Source organism: Dromaius novaehollandiae, chromosome 10 (assembly GCF_036370855.1).
Source record: "Dromaius novaehollandiae isolate bDroNov1 chromosome 10, bDroNov1.hap1, whole genome shotgun sequence".
NCBI lineage: Eukaryota > Metazoa > Chordata > Aves > Casuariiformes > Dromaiidae > Dromaius > Dromaius novaehollandiae.
In genome coordinates this window covers 26,261,809-26,278,373 of record NC_088107.1, presented here as the reverse complement: position 1 = coordinate 26,278,373, position 16,565 = coordinate 26,261,809, and the positions used below count along the sequence as shown (strand labels likewise).

General features: G+C 58.5%; 9 non-coding genes across 9 annotated transcripts; 3 read left to right on the top strand and 6 right to left on the bottom strand.

Moving 5' to 3' along the window:
- Positions 1–816: 816 nt before the first annotated feature.
- Positions 817–888, bottom strand: TRNAQ-CUG (transfer RNA glutamine (anticodon CUG)). The gene has a single exon. It is a non-coding gene; the product is annotated as a tRNA-Gln (tRNA).
- Positions 889–2,820: 1,932 nt separating this feature from the next.
- On the top strand, positions 2,821–2,902 carry TRNAS-AGA (transfer RNA serine (anticodon AGA)). Its single transcript has one exon. It is a non-coding gene; the product is annotated as a tRNA-Ser (tRNA).
- Positions 2,903–3,499: 597 nt separating this feature from the next.
- TRNAC-GCA (transfer RNA cysteine (anticodon GCA)) lies at positions 3,500–3,571 on the bottom strand. The gene has a single exon. It is a non-coding gene; the product is annotated as a tRNA-Cys (tRNA).
- Positions 3,572–6,516: 2,945 nt separating this feature from the next.
- On the bottom strand, positions 6,517–6,588 carry TRNAQ-CUG (transfer RNA glutamine (anticodon CUG)). Its single transcript has one exon. It is a non-coding gene; the product is annotated as a tRNA-Gln (tRNA).
- Positions 6,589–8,520: 1,932 nt separating this feature from the next.
- Positions 8,521–8,602, top strand: TRNAS-AGA (transfer RNA serine (anticodon AGA)). Its single transcript has one exon. It is a non-coding gene; the product is annotated as a tRNA-Ser (tRNA).
- Positions 8,603–9,199: 597 nt separating this feature from the next.
- Positions 9,200–9,271, bottom strand: TRNAC-GCA (transfer RNA cysteine (anticodon GCA)). The gene has a single exon. It is a non-coding gene; the product is annotated as a tRNA-Cys (tRNA).
- Positions 9,272–12,216: 2,945 nt separating this feature from the next.
- Positions 12,217–12,288, bottom strand: TRNAQ-CUG (transfer RNA glutamine (anticodon CUG)). Its single transcript has one exon. It is a non-coding gene; the product is annotated as a tRNA-Gln (tRNA).
- Positions 12,289–14,220: 1,932 nt separating this feature from the next.
- TRNAS-AGA (transfer RNA serine (anticodon AGA)) lies at positions 14,221–14,302 on the top strand. Its single transcript has one exon. It is a non-coding gene; the product is annotated as a tRNA-Ser (tRNA).
- A 597-nt stretch (positions 14,303–14,899) lies between these two features.
- On the bottom strand, positions 14,900–14,971 carry TRNAC-GCA (transfer RNA cysteine (anticodon GCA)). The gene has a single exon. It is a non-coding gene; the product is annotated as a tRNA-Cys (tRNA).
- Positions 14,972–16,565: the final 1,594 nt, after the last annotated feature.

The following is a 16,565-nucleotide window of genomic DNA, read 5'->3' as shown; positions in this document are numbered from 1 at the left end:
ATACCAGGAGAGGCTAACAGAGCTCGGATTGTTTAGCCTGGGGAGGAGAAGGCTAAGGGGGGGATCTTATCAATGCGTATAAATACCTGAGGCGGTGGAGGAAGTGGGGGAAGAGGGAGTAAAGAAGAGAGAGCCAGACGCTTCTCAGTGGTGCCCAGTGACAGGGCAAGAGGCAACGGGCACAAGCTGAAGTCTGTGACATTCCACTTAAACACACAGGAAAGAAAAAGAAGGAAAGAAGGAGGGAAGGAAGGAGGGAAGGAAGGAAGAGAAAACTGCTTTCCTGACTGTGTGGGCGTGAGGGGAAGGTGTCAAACATGTGAACAGCAAGCCCAGAGAGGTTGTGGAGTCTCCAGCTGTGGAGATTTTCAAAACTCGACTGCACAAGGCCCTGAACAGAGGCCTCTTCTTGACCCTGCTTTGAGCAGGGGGTTGGGCTAGGCGATCTCCAGAGGTTCCTTCCCACCTCAGCTGTTCTGTGATCCTGTGACCCCCCCTGCCGGGTCCCTCTGCCAGAACCAGCTGTCAGGGACAAGAGAGGAGAGACAGTGCCAGGAGCCAGTGCCCAGAACAGCTACAGAGGAGTGATGGGGAAAGGGCAGGAGAAGGGACACCGCTGCCAGTACCAGTACCAGTGTCAGTGCCAGTGCAGGGTGGGCTCCCGTGGTCAGGAAATGGCGAAAGAGCAGAGCGGGAGGGTGGGGAAGGAAGGAAGGCCGGAGTGCGTAAAGCAATCTACGCAAGGTAGGCAATGCAAGGGTGTAAAACGTGCAAACAGCTGAGGAAAGCCCTCAGTGAGGCAGGAGCCTGAGATCGAGGTCCCACTGAGACTTGAACTCAGATCGCTGGATTCAGAGTCCAGAGTGCTCACCATTACACCATGGGACCTCCCGGACACCTCTTCTTGCCGCTCAGCCACTAGCAGGACTGAGCCACGTGGTCCTGGCCGAGCCAGGGGCTTTCTCCGTCTCCCCGGCAGCGCCCAAGCACAGCCCTTCTCCAGGGCCGTGGGGCACCGTGCAGTCAGAGGGCTCTGCAGGAGAGCAGCTGAGTCCCTTGCAGAAGCCTGTCATGCTTCTCGCAAAGGAGGTAGCCGATGCCTCGGGGCGCAGTGGAAGCAGACTGGAGGTCTCGTGCTCAGACAAACACTGTGCTTGGGGTCAGACCTGCTTCTGATGCATCCCCAGGGAGCATCAGGCTTCTCTGCGTCTCCACACAGAGGCCACTGAAGAGACATTTCCTTCTAGAAGTCCACCTCCTCCCCAGTGCTTAGACCACAGCTGTTTTCCCTCTCTTTCCCCTTCCTCCTGACCTTACAGTAAGGGTGTCCTCTGCTCTCCCCAGAAGCATCCCAGCAGCAGTGAGGACCCCAGTGTGGAGCCCCACTCCACCAGGCATTAAGCACTGATCTCCCAGCTGTAGGCTTGGCACATAAATCCTGCACAGGCCTCAGCTTTCCCAGCACTGCTGGCCCCAAGTGCCAGATCCAGGGCATCTAGGGGGGCAGAGGGGGTGTCCAAGCCATGTTGCATCCCTCCGTTACATTCCTCTCAGGACCCCTGAGAAAACGCCAGTGCCCCCTCACCTCCCACTCTTAACACAAGGCAACAGCGCTGTCCATCCGATACACCTGAATCAACTGCTGCTTCTCCGAGACGCTCTTCTCAGCACCGTTCGCTCTGCCTCCTCCTCCCGGCCCCCTGCACACAGGTTTTCCCCTCTCCCAACCGCTCCAGTCATCTCCAGACCCTCACACCTGGGGGGCCGTGGGTTCCTTGCAGTCTTTCCCCTTCCGCGCCTGCTCTTGGCTTCTCTGCTTTCTCGTTCCTCTTGTAGACCTGACGCATTTCCGCTCCACCACCACTGGACGCCTCACACTGCTCCCTCCCTTTTCTCCCCTCCCGCCATGGCGATGCCAGAGGGAGAGTGAAGCCGTCCTCCAGCGTCAGCCTATCCCAGAGGCCAGCCTGAGGACCAGGCACCAGGAGCTGCAGCCATAGCCCTGGCAGCAGGCCCCTCAAGGCCTCTCAGTGTTAAAGAATAGTGAATTGAAACTGTCTAGAAATGGCTGCTTAGCACAACTTCTATAAAACTTGCTTAGCATGAGTGGCTAGATTTGCTGAAGCCTTAGTCCAAGCATGGGAAAAGTAACAAATCTTTACTTAGTTTAACAAAAAATAGTGCCTCAGAGCTTGTTCAGGCTGGGAAGATAATGGAGCCACACGCAGTCTGCGCACCTGTGTCACCGACTCCAAGAGGGAAGACGCCAAAACAATGGGGAAAAATAAGACCTTGGGAGGCAACCGCCAGACCCAACAAAAACAGAAGTACAACCGTCATCAGAGACTGCAAAAAAGAAGAATAAGGAGAAAAACAGCTTGCCTCAGAAAGACGATGAGACCCAATGAGGAGCAGGAGACCCCAGACCAAAAAATTACTATTGGTCTATGGCGTGAGGGGTGGGAAATGGAAGTCGAAAAGACTATAATTACCCAGGATTTGTTTATGTTAGGGTCCCTCTTCGGAGGCACCCAGCTCGAGCTGTAATTACAGCACGCGCGTGATTAAAATTATCTGATTTGTTTTGATTTCACTCTGAACTTCTCTGCGGGAACCTAGGGTCGAGCCCTGTTATGGTGGCCGACAGGCCTAACTTCCATAACACTCAGACCCTGGCTGCAGGTGCCTCTGGTGCCCAACCGCGCCGTGTCCAAAGAGTGGAAAGGACATCCGCCAGCGCAGCCTGGCCCTCAGACTCCCGGCGAGCCAGACGTCGCAGCACAGGGCACCTGCTCACTGCTGCAGAGCCCTTTGGGGCAGGTAGTTGTGGCCGAGTGGTGAAGGCGATGGACTAGAAATCCATTGGGGTTTCCCCGCGCAGGTTCGAATCCTGCCAACTACGGGGCACCATCTGCTTTTGGGCTGCCTGGAAAGACCACGCTCCAGCCCAGCCCTGCCGGTACGGTACGGACCCTCCGGCTGCACGGCTGCACTTGTCAAGCCCAGTCACACAGCAAAACACCCACCCTCCCTCTAGGGCTCTGCTGGCTTTGCCCCGCAACTTCCCGCAGTCCTTGCAGGCACAACACACCTTTCCCAGGTGCTTAAGGATGAGAAGACAAAGGGTGGGTTTAGCCAGTCTGCTCCTCTTTAGGGGAGGAGGTGGAAGCAGGACACGGTGTCACAGACCCTGGCCTGTGTGCTAGACAAGGGCGGGAGGTCTCCCGGTGGGTTTCTCTCAGCTGGTGCCCTGCAGCTCCCAACAGAGCAGTGGCAGCACAGCCCCTGGGAAGGAAGAAGGGCTGCTCCGGGCCTCACTGGGAGGTGCGGTGTCTTAAGGAAAGGGGAAACCCCAGGCGGGTCATGAGGAGAGAAGCGAGCCCAGAGACAGCGAGGCTGCGACAGGCCCATGCTGGGCTGGCCCCCGCAGCCCTCCCCCTGAGGGATGGGGAGGCAGACCAAGGCAAAGGAGAAGCTCCAGGAAGAAAAGCAGCACTGGAGGGGGCACCTGGAGTTGAACCAGGGACCTCTTGATCTGCAGTCAAATGCTCTCCCACTGAGCTACACCCCCTGCAGCATGCGCACCGCTACTGGACTCCGCACGCTCCACAGCTGCACGCCCAGCCTTGTCCCTCTTGCTTTTGCTTTCTGACTCCTCTTCCTGGCTGCTCCCCGCTCGGGCGTGTGCATGGGGCACGGAGCCAGCAGCCACAGACACAAACCGACAGCCCGCACGCCGGCCCCCTCTTCCCTCGCCCTCAGCAACAGGCCCTACCACCTGCCTCAGCCTGCACGGAAGCCACGGCTTCGCTGCCGGCAGCCACGGGCGAGCGCAGACCAGGCAGGGGCAGGGCCCTTCGCAGCCAGGCCCCGTCCCACAGTCCACCCACAGGCTCCGCAGTTCCTGGCTTTGCTGCAGCTTTGCCGTGTTCCCGCCCGGCACTGGGGGCCCCTGTGGCTGATGCAGGCTGGGCCCTGTTCTTCCTGCCATCGCCGGCTCCAGGCCTCTGAGCCTCCTGCATTTCTGCCCTGCGAGCCCTTGTCCCCCTGCCCCTCAGTGCAGCGGGAAGGGACCCTGTGGTGGGACTTTGGTACAGACAACCCACTCGTGATGAGAAGCGGACAACTTCTTCTGCAGCAGCCCAAGGTGGTTTCCAGGTCACAGACTCTCTTTCCTCGTGGGGACTTCCAGCTCCCCAGCCTCTGCGGCGAGGGTGACACGTTGGGACTCGAGTAATCCCGGGGGCTTGCGGAGGGAGTCAGGGATAACTTCTTAGCATGCCCCCTGCATGGGCCAAAGAGAGCTGAGGCTGCGCCTGGTCCTCATGAACAAGGAAGGCTTGCCCGGGGACAGTGGGATTACCAGTGGCAGTTTTGCCTGGCGTGACCATGAAATTGTGAAACTCAAGAGCCAGAGGGGAGGGAGGAAGGCAAGTAAGAGAGCACAGAGCTTGGGCTGCAGGCGAGCAGACGTCAGTGCATTCAGGGAGCTGCTAGGCGGGATCTCATGGGATGCAGCTCTGTCAGGCCAAGGAGCTGGAGAGAGCTGGTGGGTCTTTAAGGACCACCTCCCCCAGGCAGGAGCACAGTCCATCCCGCTACTCAGGGAAATGAGCAGGTGGTCCACGCGACAGGCTTGGCTCAGCAGGGAGCTCCGGAGGGAGCTCCACAGCGGACAGGAAGGGCACGGGAGGTGAAACCAGGGACAGGCGAGAAAGCACAAACAGAGCCTCATTGCCCAGGCATACCACAATGGTGGTAGGAAAGGTAAAGCTCCGGGTGCCAAAAATCTTTGCTCTCTTTATGGGCGACCTGGACAGTGGGACAGAGGGGGCTTTCAGCATGTTTGTACAGGAGGCCAGACTGTGGGGAGCAGCTGATAGACTGGAGGGAAGGGCGGGTACTCGGGGGAATCTCAACAGGCTGGGGAAAGGCGCTGACAGGAACCGCCTGCAGTTCAACAAAGGGCTTGGAACGGGTCACCTCCAGAGGTCACTTGCAACCCAAACTGTTTGATGCAAGCCGACGGAAAAGATTGTTTCCCCTCATTTGGCACTGCTGGGGCCATGTCTGCAATGCTATGCCCCGTTCTGTTCCCTCAGGGCAAGTGCGATGGCAACAACCCGGAGAGAGCTAGTGGCAGAGGACCAGGCAGAGCAACGGGGCTGCAGCACATGCCATGTGAGGAGGGGTCAAGAGCATTTGTGTTTGTGCCTTCTCTCTTGGTCCAGGCTGCCCCCGGCAGCAAGTGAAAAGTGCTCTTCAAAGTGTCCTTCCTTCCTCTGCAGGAGCCCTGCGCATCTGCATGCCAGGTGCCCTCACAAGGACTCCACTGGTGCCATCACGTGGCATTGTGTTTCTGGTTGCAGCAGTTAGGGGCTCTGTCGGCTCCCCAGGAGCTTGGTAGCTCATGGGCATTTGTTTCAGAGGAGAGATGCTGTGTCCCGGAAGGCCTTCAGTACCTGAGGCAGCAACGTGCCCTTGCAGCAAAGAAGGCCGGCAGCATCCTGGGCTGCGTTAGGAAGAGCGTTGCCAGCAGGCTGAGGGAGGTGTGACCCTTCCCCCCTACTCAGCACTGGTGAGACCACACTTGGCGTGCTGTGTCCCATTTCGGGCTTCCCGGTACAAGAGAGACATGGCCACGCTGGAGTGAGCACAGCGAAAGACCACAGAGACGGTTAAGGGCGTGCACCATCTGTCATACCAGGAGAGGCTAACAGAGCTCGGATTGTTTAGCCTGGGGAGGAGAAGGCTAAGGGGGGGATCTTATCAATGCGTATAAATACCTGAGGCGGTGGAGGAAGTGGGGGAAGAGGGAGTAAAGAAGAGAGAGCCAGACGCTTCTCAGTGGTGCCCAGTGACAGGGCAAGAGGCAACGGGCACAAGCTGAAGTCTGTGACATTCCACTTAAACACACAGGAAAGAAAAAGAAGGAAAGAAGGAGGGAAGGAAGGAGGGAAGGAAGGAAGAGAAAACTGCTTTCCTGACTGTGTGGGCGTGAGGGGAAGGTGTCAAACATGTGAACAGCAAGCCCAGAGAGGTTGTGGAGTCTCCAGCTGTGGAGATTTTCAAAACTCGACTGCACAAGGCCCTGAACAGAGGCCTCTTCTTGACCCTGCTTTGAGCAGGGGGTTGGGCTAGGCGATCTCCAGAGGTTCCTTCCCACCTCAGCTGTTCTGTGATCCTGTGACCCCCCCTGCCGGGTCCCTCTGCCAGAACCAGCTGTCAGGGACAAGAGAGGAGAGACAGTGCCAGGAGCCAGTGCCCAGAACAGCTACAGAGGAGTGATGGGGAAAGGGCAGGAGAAGGGACACCGCTGCCAGTACCAGTACCAGTGTCAGTGCCAGTGCAGGGTGGGCTCCCGTGGTCAGGAAATGGCGAAAGAGCAGAGCGGGAGGGTGGGGAAGGAAGGAAGGCCGGAGTGCGTAAAGCAATCTACGCAAGGTAGGCAATGCAAGGGTGTAAAACGTGCAAACAGCTGAGGAAAGCCCTCAGTGAGGCAGGAGCCTGAGATCGAGGTCCCACTGAGACTTGAACTCAGATCGCTGGATTCAGAGTCCAGAGTGCTCACCATTACACCATGGGACCTCCCGGACACCTCTTCTTGCCGCTCAGCCACTAGCAGGACTGAGCCACGTGGTCCTGGCCGAGCCAGGGGCTTTCTCCGTCTCCCCGGCAGCGCCCAAGCACAGCCCTTCTCCAGGGCCGTGGGGCACCGTGCAGTCAGAGGGCTCTGCAGGAGAGCAGCTGAGTCCCTTGCAGAAGCCTGTCATGCTTCTCGCAAAGGAGGTAGCCGATGCCTCGGGGCGCAGTGGAAGCAGACTGGAGGTCTCGTGCTCAGACAAACACTGTGCTTGGGGTCAGACCTGCTTCTGATGCATCCCCAGGGAGCATCAGGCTTCTCTGCGTCTCCACACAGAGGCCACTGAAGAGACATTTCCTTCTAGAAGTCCACCTCCTCCCCAGTGCTTAGACCACAGCTGTTTTCCCTCTCTTTCCCCTTCCTCCTGACCTTACAGTAAGGGTGTCCTCTGCTCTCCCCAGAAGCATCCCAGCAGCAGTGAGGACCCCAGTGTGGAGCCCCACTCCACCAGGCATTAAGCACTGATCTCCCAGCTGTAGGCTTGGCACATAAATCCTGCACAGGCCTCAGCTTTCCCAGCACTGCTGGCCCCAAGTGCCAGATCCAGGGCATCTAGGGGGGCAGAGGGGGTGTCCAAGCCATGTTGCATCCCTCCGTTACATTCCTCTCAGGACCCCTGAGAAAACGCCAGTGCCCCCTCACCTCCCACTCTTAACACAAGGCAACAGCGCTGTCCATCCGATACACCTGAATCAACTGCTGCTTCTCCGAGACGCTCTTCTCAGCACCGTTCGCTCTGCCTCCTCCTCCCGGCCCCCTGCACACAGGTTTTCCCCTCTCCCAACCGCTCCAGTCATCTCCAGACCCTCACACCTGGGGGGCCGTGGGTTCCTTGCAGTCTTTCCCCTTCCGCGCCTGCTCTTGGCTTCTCTGCTTTCTCGTTCCTCTTGTAGACCTGACGCATTTCCGCTCCACCACCACTGGACGCCTCACACTGCTCCCTCCCTTTTCTCCCCTCCCGCCATGGCGATGCCAGAGGGAGAGTGAAGCCGTCCTCCAGCGTCAGCCTATCCCAGAGGCCAGCCTGAGGACCAGGCACCAGGAGCTGCAGCCATAGCCCTGGCAGCAGGCCCCTCAAGGCCTCTCAGTGTTAAAGAATAGTGAATTGAAACTGTCTAGAAATGGCTGCTTAGCACAACTTCTATAAAACTTGCTTAGCATGAGTGGCTAGATTTGCTGAAGCCTTAGTCCAAGCATGGGAAAAGTAACAAATCTTTACTTAGTTTAACAAAAAATAGTGCCTCAGAGCTTGTTCAGGCTGGGAAGATAATGGAGCCACACGCAGTCTGCGCACCTGTGTCACCGACTCCAAGAGGGAAGACGCCAAAACAATGGGGAAAAATAAGACCTTGGGAGGCAACCGCCAGACCCAACAAAAACAGAAGTACAACCGTCATCAGAGACTGCAAAAAAGAAGAATAAGGAGAAAAACAGCTTGCCTCAGAAAGACGATGAGACCCAATGAGGAGCAGGAGACCCCAGACCAAAAAATTACTATTGGTCTATGGCGTGAGGGGTGGGAAATGGAAGTCGAAAAGACTATAATTACCCAGGATTTGTTTATGTTAGGGTCCCTCTTCGGAGGCACCCAGCTCGAGCTGTAATTACAGCACGCGCGTGATTAAAATTATCTGATTTGTTTTGATTTCACTCTGAACTTCTCTGCGGGAACCTAGGGTCGAGCCCTGTTATGGTGGCCGACAGGCCTAACTTCCATAACACTCAGACCCTGGCTGCAGGTGCCTCTGGTGCCCAACCGCGCCGTGTCCAAAGAGTGGAAAGGACATCCGCCAGCGCAGCCTGGCCCTCAGACTCCCGGCGAGCCAGACGTCGCAGCACAGGGCACCTGCTCACTGCTGCAGAGCCCTTTGGGGCAGGTAGTTGTGGCCGAGTGGTGAAGGCGATGGACTAGAAATCCATTGGGGTTTCCCCGCGCAGGTTCGAATCCTGCCAACTACGGGGCACCATCTGCTTTTGGGCTGCCTGGAAAGACCACGCTCCAGCCCAGCCCTGCCGGTACGGTACGGACCCTCCGGCTGCACGGCTGCACTTGTCAAGCCCAGTCACACAGCAAAACACCCACCCTCCCTCTAGGGCTCTGCTGGCTTTGCCCCGCAACTTCCCGCAGTCCTTGCAGGCACAACACACCTTTCCCAGGTGCTTAAGGATGAGAAGACAAAGGGTGGGTTTAGCCAGTCTGCTCCTCTTTAGGGGAGGAGGTGGAAGCAGGACACGGTGTCACAGACCCTGGCCTGTGTGCTAGACAAGGGCGGGAGGTCTCCCGGTGGGTTTCTCTCAGCTGGTGCCCTGCAGCTCCCAACAGAGCAGTGGCAGCACAGCCCCTGGGAAGGAAGAAGGGCTGCTCCGGGCCTCACTGGGAGGTGCGGTGTCTTAAGGAAAGGGGAAACCCCAGGCGGGTCATGAGGAGAGAAGCGAGCCCAGAGACAGCGAGGCTGCGACAGGCCCATGCTGGGCTGGCCCCCGCAGCCCTCCCCCTGAGGGATGGGGAGGCAGACCAAGGCAAAGGAGAAGCTCCAGGAAGAAAAGCAGCACTGGAGGGGGCACCTGGAGTTGAACCAGGGACCTCTTGATCTGCAGTCAAATGCTCTCCCACTGAGCTACACCCCCTGCAGCATGCGCACCGCTACTGGACTCCGCACGCTCCACAGCTGCACGCCCAGCCTTGTCCCTCTTGCTTTTGCTTTCTGACTCCTCTTCCTGGCTGCTCCCCGCTCGGGCGTGTGCATGGGGCACGGAGCCAGCAGCCACAGACACAAACCGACAGCCCGCACGCCGGCCCCCTCTTCCCTCGCCCTCAGCAACAGGCCCTACCACCTGCCTCAGCCTGCACGGAAGCCACGGCTTCGCTGCCGGCAGCCACGGGCGAGCGCAGACCAGGCAGGGGCAGGGCCCTTCGCAGCCAGGCCCCGTCCCACAGTCCACCCACAGGCTCCGCAGTTCCTGGCTTTGCTGCAGCTTTGCCGTGTTCCCGCCCGGCACTGGGGGCCCCTGTGGCTGATGCAGGCTGGGCCCTGTTCTTCCTGCCATCGCCGGCTCCAGGCCTCTGAGCCTCCTGCATTTCTGCCCTGCGAGCCCTTGTCCCCCTGCCCCTCAGTGCAGCGGGAAGGGACCCTGTGGTGGGACTTTGGTACAGACAACCCACTCGTGATGAGAAGCGGACAACTTCTTCTGCAGCAGCCCAAGGTGGTTTCCAGGTCACAGACTCTCTTTCCTCGTGGGGACTTCCAGCTCCCCAGCCTCTGCGGCGAGGGTGACACGTTGGGACTCGAGTAATCCCGGGGGCTTGCGGAGGGAGTCAGGGATAACTTCTTAGCATGCCCCCTGCATGGGCCAAAGAGAGCTGAGGCTGCGCCTGGTCCTCATGAACAAGGAAGGCTTGCCCGGGGACAGTGGGATTACCAGTGGCAGTTTTGCCTGGCGTGACCATGAAATTGTGAAACTCAAGAGCCAGAGGGGAGGGAGGAAGGCAAGTAAGAGAGCACAGAGCTTGGGCTGCAGGCGAGCAGACGTCAGTGCATTCAGGGAGCTGCTAGGCGGGATCTCATGGGATGCAGCTCTGTCAGGCCAAGGAGCTGGAGAGAGCTGGTGGGTCTTTAAGGACCACCTCCCCCAGGCAGGAGCACAGTCCATCCCGCTACTCAGGGAAATGAGCAGGTGGTCCACGCGACAGGCTTGGCTCAGCAGGGAGCTCCGGAGGGAGCTCCACAGCGGACAGGAAGGGCACGGGAGGTGAAACCAGGGACAGGCGAGAAAGCACAAACAGAGCCTCATTGCCCAGGCATACCACAATGGTGGTAGGAAAGGTAAAGCTCCGGGTGCCAAAAATCTTTGCTCTCTTTATGGGCGACCTGGACAGTGGGACAGAGGGGGCTTTCAGCATGTTTGTACAGGAGGCCAGACTGTGGGGAGCAGCTGATAGACTGGAGGGAAGGGCGGGTACTCGGGGGAATCTCAACAGGCTGGGGAAAGGCGCTGACAGGAACCGCCTGCAGTTCAACAAAGGGCTTGGAACGGGTCACCTCCAGAGGTCACTTGCAACCCAAACTGTTTGATGCAAGCCGACGGAAAAGATTGTTTCCCCTCATTTGGCACTGCTGGGGCCATGTCTGCAATGCTATGCCCCGTTCTGTTCCCTCAGGGCAAGTGCGATGGCAACAACCCGGAGAGAGCTAGTGGCAGAGGACCAGGCAGAGCAACGGGGCTGCAGCACATGCCATGTGAGGAGGGGTCAAGAGCATTTGTGTTTGTGCCTTCTCTCTTGGTCCAGGCTGCCCCCGGCAGCAAGTGAAAAGTGCTCTTCAAAGTGTCCTTCCTTCCTCTGCAGGAGCCCTGCGCATCTGCATGCCAGGTGCCCTCACAAGGACTCCACTGGTGCCATCACGTGGCATTGTGTTTCTGGTTGCAGCAGTTAGGGGCTCTGTCGGCTCCCCAGGAGCTTGGTAGCTCATGGGCATTTGTTTCAGAGGAGAGATGCTGTGTCCCGGAAGGCCTTCAGTACCTGAGGCAGCAACGTGCCCTTGCAGCAAAGAAGGCCGGCAGCATCCTGGGCTGCGTTAGGAAGAGCGTTGCCAGCAGGCTGAGGGAGGTGTGACCCTTCCCCCCTACTCAGCACTGGTGAGACCACACTTGGCGTGCTGTGTCCCATTTCGGGCTTCCCGGTACAAGAGAGACATGGCCACGCTGGAGTGAGCACAGCGAAAGACCACAGAGACGGTTAAGGGCGTGCACCATCTGTCATACCAGGAGAGGCTAACAGAGCTCGGATTGTTTAGCCTGGGGAGGAGAAGGCTAAGGGGGGGATCTTATCAATGCGTATAAATACCTGAGGCGGTGGAGGAAGTGGGGGAAGAGGGAGTAAAGAAGAGAGAGCCAGACGCTTCTCAGTGGTGCCCAGTGACAGGGCAAGAGGCAACGGGCACAAGCTGAAGTCTGTGACATTCCACTTAAACACACAGGAAAGAAAAAGAAGGAAAGAAGGAGGGAAGGAAGGAGGGAAGGAAGGAAGAGAAAACTGCTTTCCTGACTGTGTGGGCGTGAGGGGAAGGTGTCAAACATGTGAACAGCAAGCCCAGAGAGGTTGTGGAGTCTCCAGCTGTGGAGATTTTCAAAACTCGACTGCACAAGGCCCTGAACAGAGGCCTCTTCTTGACCCTGCTTTGAGCAGGGGGTTGGGCTAGGCGATCTCCAGAGGTTCCTTCCCACCTCAGCTGTTCTGTGATCCTGTGACCCCCCCTGCCGGGTCCCTCTGCCAGAACCAGCTGTCAGGGACAAGAGAGGAGAGACAGTGCCAGGAGCCAGTGCCCAGAACAGCTACAGAGGAGTGATGGGGAAAGGGCAGGAGAAGGGACACCGCTGCCAGTACCAGTACCAGTGTCAGTGCCAGTGCAGGGTGGGCTCCCGTGGTCAGGAAATGGCGAAAGAGCAGAGCGGGAGGGTGGGGAAGGAAGGAAGGCCGGAGTGCGTAAAGCAATCTACGCAAGGTAGGCAATGCAAGGGTGTAAAACGTGCAAACAGCTGAGGAAAGCCCTCAGTGAGGCAGGAGCCTGAGATCGAGGTCCCACTGAGACTTGAACTCAGATCGCTGGATTCAGAGTCCAGAGTGCTCACCATTACACCATGGGACCTCCCGGACACCTCTTCTTGCCGCTCAGCCACTAGCAGGACTGAGCCACGTGGTCCTGGCCGAGCCAGGGGCTTTCTCCGTCTCCCCGGCAGCGCCCAAGCACAGCCCTTCTCCAGGGCCGTGGGGCACCGTGCAGTCAGAGGGCTCTGCAGGAGAGCAGCTGAGTCCCTTGCAGAAGCCTGTCATGCTTCTCGCAAAGGAGGTAGCCGATGCCTCGGGGCGCAGTGGAAGCAGACTGGAGGTCTCGTGCTCAGACAAACACTGTGCTTGGGGTCAGACCTGCTTCTGATGCATCCCCAGGGAGCATCAGGCTTCTCTGCGTCTCCACACAGAGGCCACTGAAGAGACATTTCCTTCTAGAAGTCCACCTCCTCCCCAGTGCTTAGACCACAGCTGTTTTCCCTCTCTTTCCCCTTCCTCCTGACCTTACAGTAAGGGTGTCCTCTGCTCTCCCCAGAAGCATCCCAGCAGCAGTGAGGACCCCAGTGTGGAGCCCCACTCCACCAGGCATTAAGCACTGATCTCCCAGCTGTAGGCTTGGCACATAAATCCTGCACAGGCCTCAGCTTTCCCAGCACTGCTGGCCCCAAGTGCCAGATCCAGGGCATCTAGGGGGGCAGAGGGGGTGTCCAAGCCATGTTGCATCCCTCCGTTACATTCCTCTCAGGACCCCTGAGAAAACGCCAGTGCCCCCTCACCTCCCACTCTTAACACAAGGCAACAGCGCTGTCCATCCGATACACCTGAATCAACTGCTGCTTCTCCGAGACGCTCTTCTCAGCACCGTTCGCTCTGCCTCCTCCTCCCGGCCCCCTGCACACAGGTTTTCCCCTCTCCCAACCGCTCCAGTCATCTCCAGACCCTCACACCTGGGGGGCCGTGGGTTCCTTGCAGTCTTTCCCCTTCCGCGCCTGCTCTTGGCTTCTCTGCTTTCTCGTTCCTCTTGTAGACCTGACGCATTTCCGCTCCACCACCACTGGACGCCTCACACTGCTCCCTCCCTTTTCTCCCCTCCCGCCATGGCGATGCCAGAGGGAGAGTGAAGCCGTCCTCCAGCGTCAGCCTATCCCAGAGGCCAGCCTGAGGACCAGGCACCAGGAGCTGCAGCCATAGCCCTGGCAGCAGGCCCCTCAAGGCCTCTCAGTGTTAAAGAATAGTGAATTGAAACTGTCTAGAAATGGCTGCTTAGCACAACTTCTATAAAACTTGCTTAGCATGAGTGGCTAGATTTGCTGAAGCCTTAGTCCAAGCATGGGAAAAGTAACAAATCTTTACTTAGTTTAACAAAAAATAGTGCCTCAGAGCTCGTTCAGGCTGGGAAGATAATGGAGCCACACGCAGTCTGCGCACCTGTGTCACCGACTCCAAGAGGGAAGACGCCAAAACAATGGGGAAAAATAAGACCTTGGGAGGCAACCGCCAGACCCAACAAAAACAGAAGTACAACCGTCATCAGAGACTGCAAAAAAGAAGAATAAGGAGAAAAACAGCTTGCCTCAGAAAGACGATGAGACCCAATGAGGAGCAGGAGACCCCAGACCAAAAAATTACTATTGGTCTATGGCGTGAGGGGTGGGAAATGGAAGTCGAAAAGACTATAATTACCCAGGATTTGTTTATGTTAGGGTCCCTCTTCGGAGGCACCCAGCTCGAGCTGTAATTACAGCACGCGCGTGATTAAAATTATCTGATTTGTTTTGATTTCACTCTGAACTTCTCTGCGGGAACCTAGGGTCGAGCCCTGTTATGGTGGCCGACAGGCCTAACTTCCATAACACTCAGACCCTGGCTGCAGGTGCCTCTGGTGCCCAACCGCGCCGTGTCCAAAGAGTGGAAAGGACATCCGCCAGCGCAGCCTGGCCCTCAGACTCCCGGCGAGCCAGACGTCGCAGCACAGGGCACCTGCTCACTGCTGCAGAGCCCTTTGGGGCAGGTAGTTGTGGCCGAGTGGTGAAGGCGATGGACTAGAAATCCATTGGGGTTTCCCCGCGCAGGTTCGAATCCTGCCAACTACGGGGCACCATCTGCTTTTGGGCTGCCTGGAAAGACCACGCTCCAGCCCAGCCCTGCCGGTACGGTACGGACCCTCCGGCTGCACGGCTGCACTTGTCAAGCCCAGTCACACAGCAAAACACCCACCCTCCCTCTAGGGCTCTGCTGGCTTTGCCCCGCAACTTCCCGCAGTCCTTGCAGGCACAACACACCTTTCCCAGGTGCTTAAGGATGAGAAGACAAAGGGTGGGTTTAGCCAGTCTGCTCCTCTTTAGGGGAGGAGGTGGAAGCAGGACACGGTGTCACAGACCCTGGCCTGTGTGCTAGACAAGGGCGGGAGGTCTCCCGGTGGGTTTCTCTCAGCTGGTGCCCTGCAGCTCCCAACAGAGCAGTGGCAGCACAGCCCCTGGGAAGGAAGAAGGGCTGCTCCGGGCCTCACTGGGAGGTGCGGTGTCTTAAGGAAAGGGGAAACCCCAGGCGGGTCATGAGGAGAGAAGCGAGCCCAGAGACAGCGAGGCTGCGACAGGCCCATGCTGGGCTGGCCCCCGCAGCCCTCCCCCTGAGGGATGGGGAGGCAGACCAAGGCAAAGGAGAAGCTCCAGGAAGAAAAGCAGCACTGGAGGGGGCACCTGGAGTTGAACCAGGGACCTCTTGATCTGCAGTCAAATGCTCTCCCACTGAGCTACACCCCCTGCAGCATGCGCACCGCTACTGGACTCCGCACGCTCCACAGCTGCACGCCCAGCCTTGTCCCTCTTGCTTTTGCTTTCTGACTCCTCTTCCTGGCTGCTCCCCGCTCGGGCGTGTGCATGGGGCACGGAGCCAGCAGCCACAGACACAAACCGACAGCCCGCACGCCGGCCCCCTCTTCCCTCGCCCTCAGCAACAGGCCCTACCACCTGCCTCAGCCTGCACGGAAGCCACGGCTTCGCTGCCGGCAGCCACGGGCGAGCGCAGACCAGGCAGGGGCAGGGCCCTTCGCAGCCAGGCCCCGTCCCACAGTCCACCCACAGGCTCCGCAGTTCCTGGCTTTGCTGCAGCTTTGCCGTGTTCCCGCCCGGCACTGGGGGCCCCTGTGGCTGATGCAGGCTGGGCCCTGTTCTTCCTGCCATCGCCGGCTCCAGGCCTCTGAGCCTCCTGCATTTCTGCCCTGCGAGCCCTTGTCCCCCTGCCCCTCAGTGCAGCGGGAAGGGACCCTGTGGTGGGACTTTGGTACAGACAACCCACTCGTGATGAGAAGCGGACAACTTCTTCTGCAGCAGCCCAAGGTGGTTTCCAGGTCACAGACTCTCTTTCCTCGTGGGGACTTCCAGCTCCCCAGCCTCTGCGGCGAGGGTGACACGTTGGGACTCGAGTAATCCCGGGGGCTTGCGGAGGGAGTCAGGGATAACTTCTTAGCATGCCCCCTGCATGGGCCAAAGAGAGCTGAGGCTGCGCCTGGTCCTCATGAACAAGGAAGGCTTGCCCGGGGACAGTGGGATTACCAGTGGCAGTTTTGCCTGGCGTGACCATGAAATTGTGAAACTCAAGAGCCAGAGGGGAGGGAGGAAGGCAAGTAAGAGAGCACAGAGCTTGGGCTGCAGGCGAGCAGACGTCAGTGCATTCAGGGAGCTGCTAGGCGGGATCTCATGGGATGCAGCTCTGTCAGGCCAAGGAGCTGGAGAGAGCTGGTGGGTCTTTAAGGACCACCTCCCCCAGGCAGGAGCACAGTCCATCCCGCTACTCAGGGAAATGAGCAGGTGGTCCACGCGACAGGCTTGGCTCAGCAGGGAGCTCCGGAGGGAGCTCCACAGCGGACAGGAAGGGCACGGGAGGTGAAACCAGGGACAGGCGAGAAAGCACAAACAGAGCCTCATTGCCCAGGCATACCACAATGGTGGTAGGAAAGGTAAAGCTCCGGGTGCCAAAAATCTTTGCTCTCTTTATGGGCGACCTGGACAGTGGGACAGAGGGGGCTTTCAGCATGTTTGTACAGGAGGCCAGACTGTGGGGAGCAGCTGATAGACTGGAGGGAAGGGCGGGTACTCGGGGGAATCTCAACAGGCTGGGGAAAGGCGCTGACAGGAACCGCCTGCAGTTCAACAAAGGGCTTGGAACGGGTCACCTCCAGAGGTCACTTGCAACCCAAACTGTTTGATGCAAGCCGACGGAAAAGATTGTTTCCCCTCATTTGGCACTGCTGGGGCCATGTCTGCAATGCTATGCCCCGTTCTGTTCCCTCAGGGCAAGTGCGATGGCAACAACCCGGAGAGAGCTAGTGGCAGAGGACGGGGCTGCAGCACATGC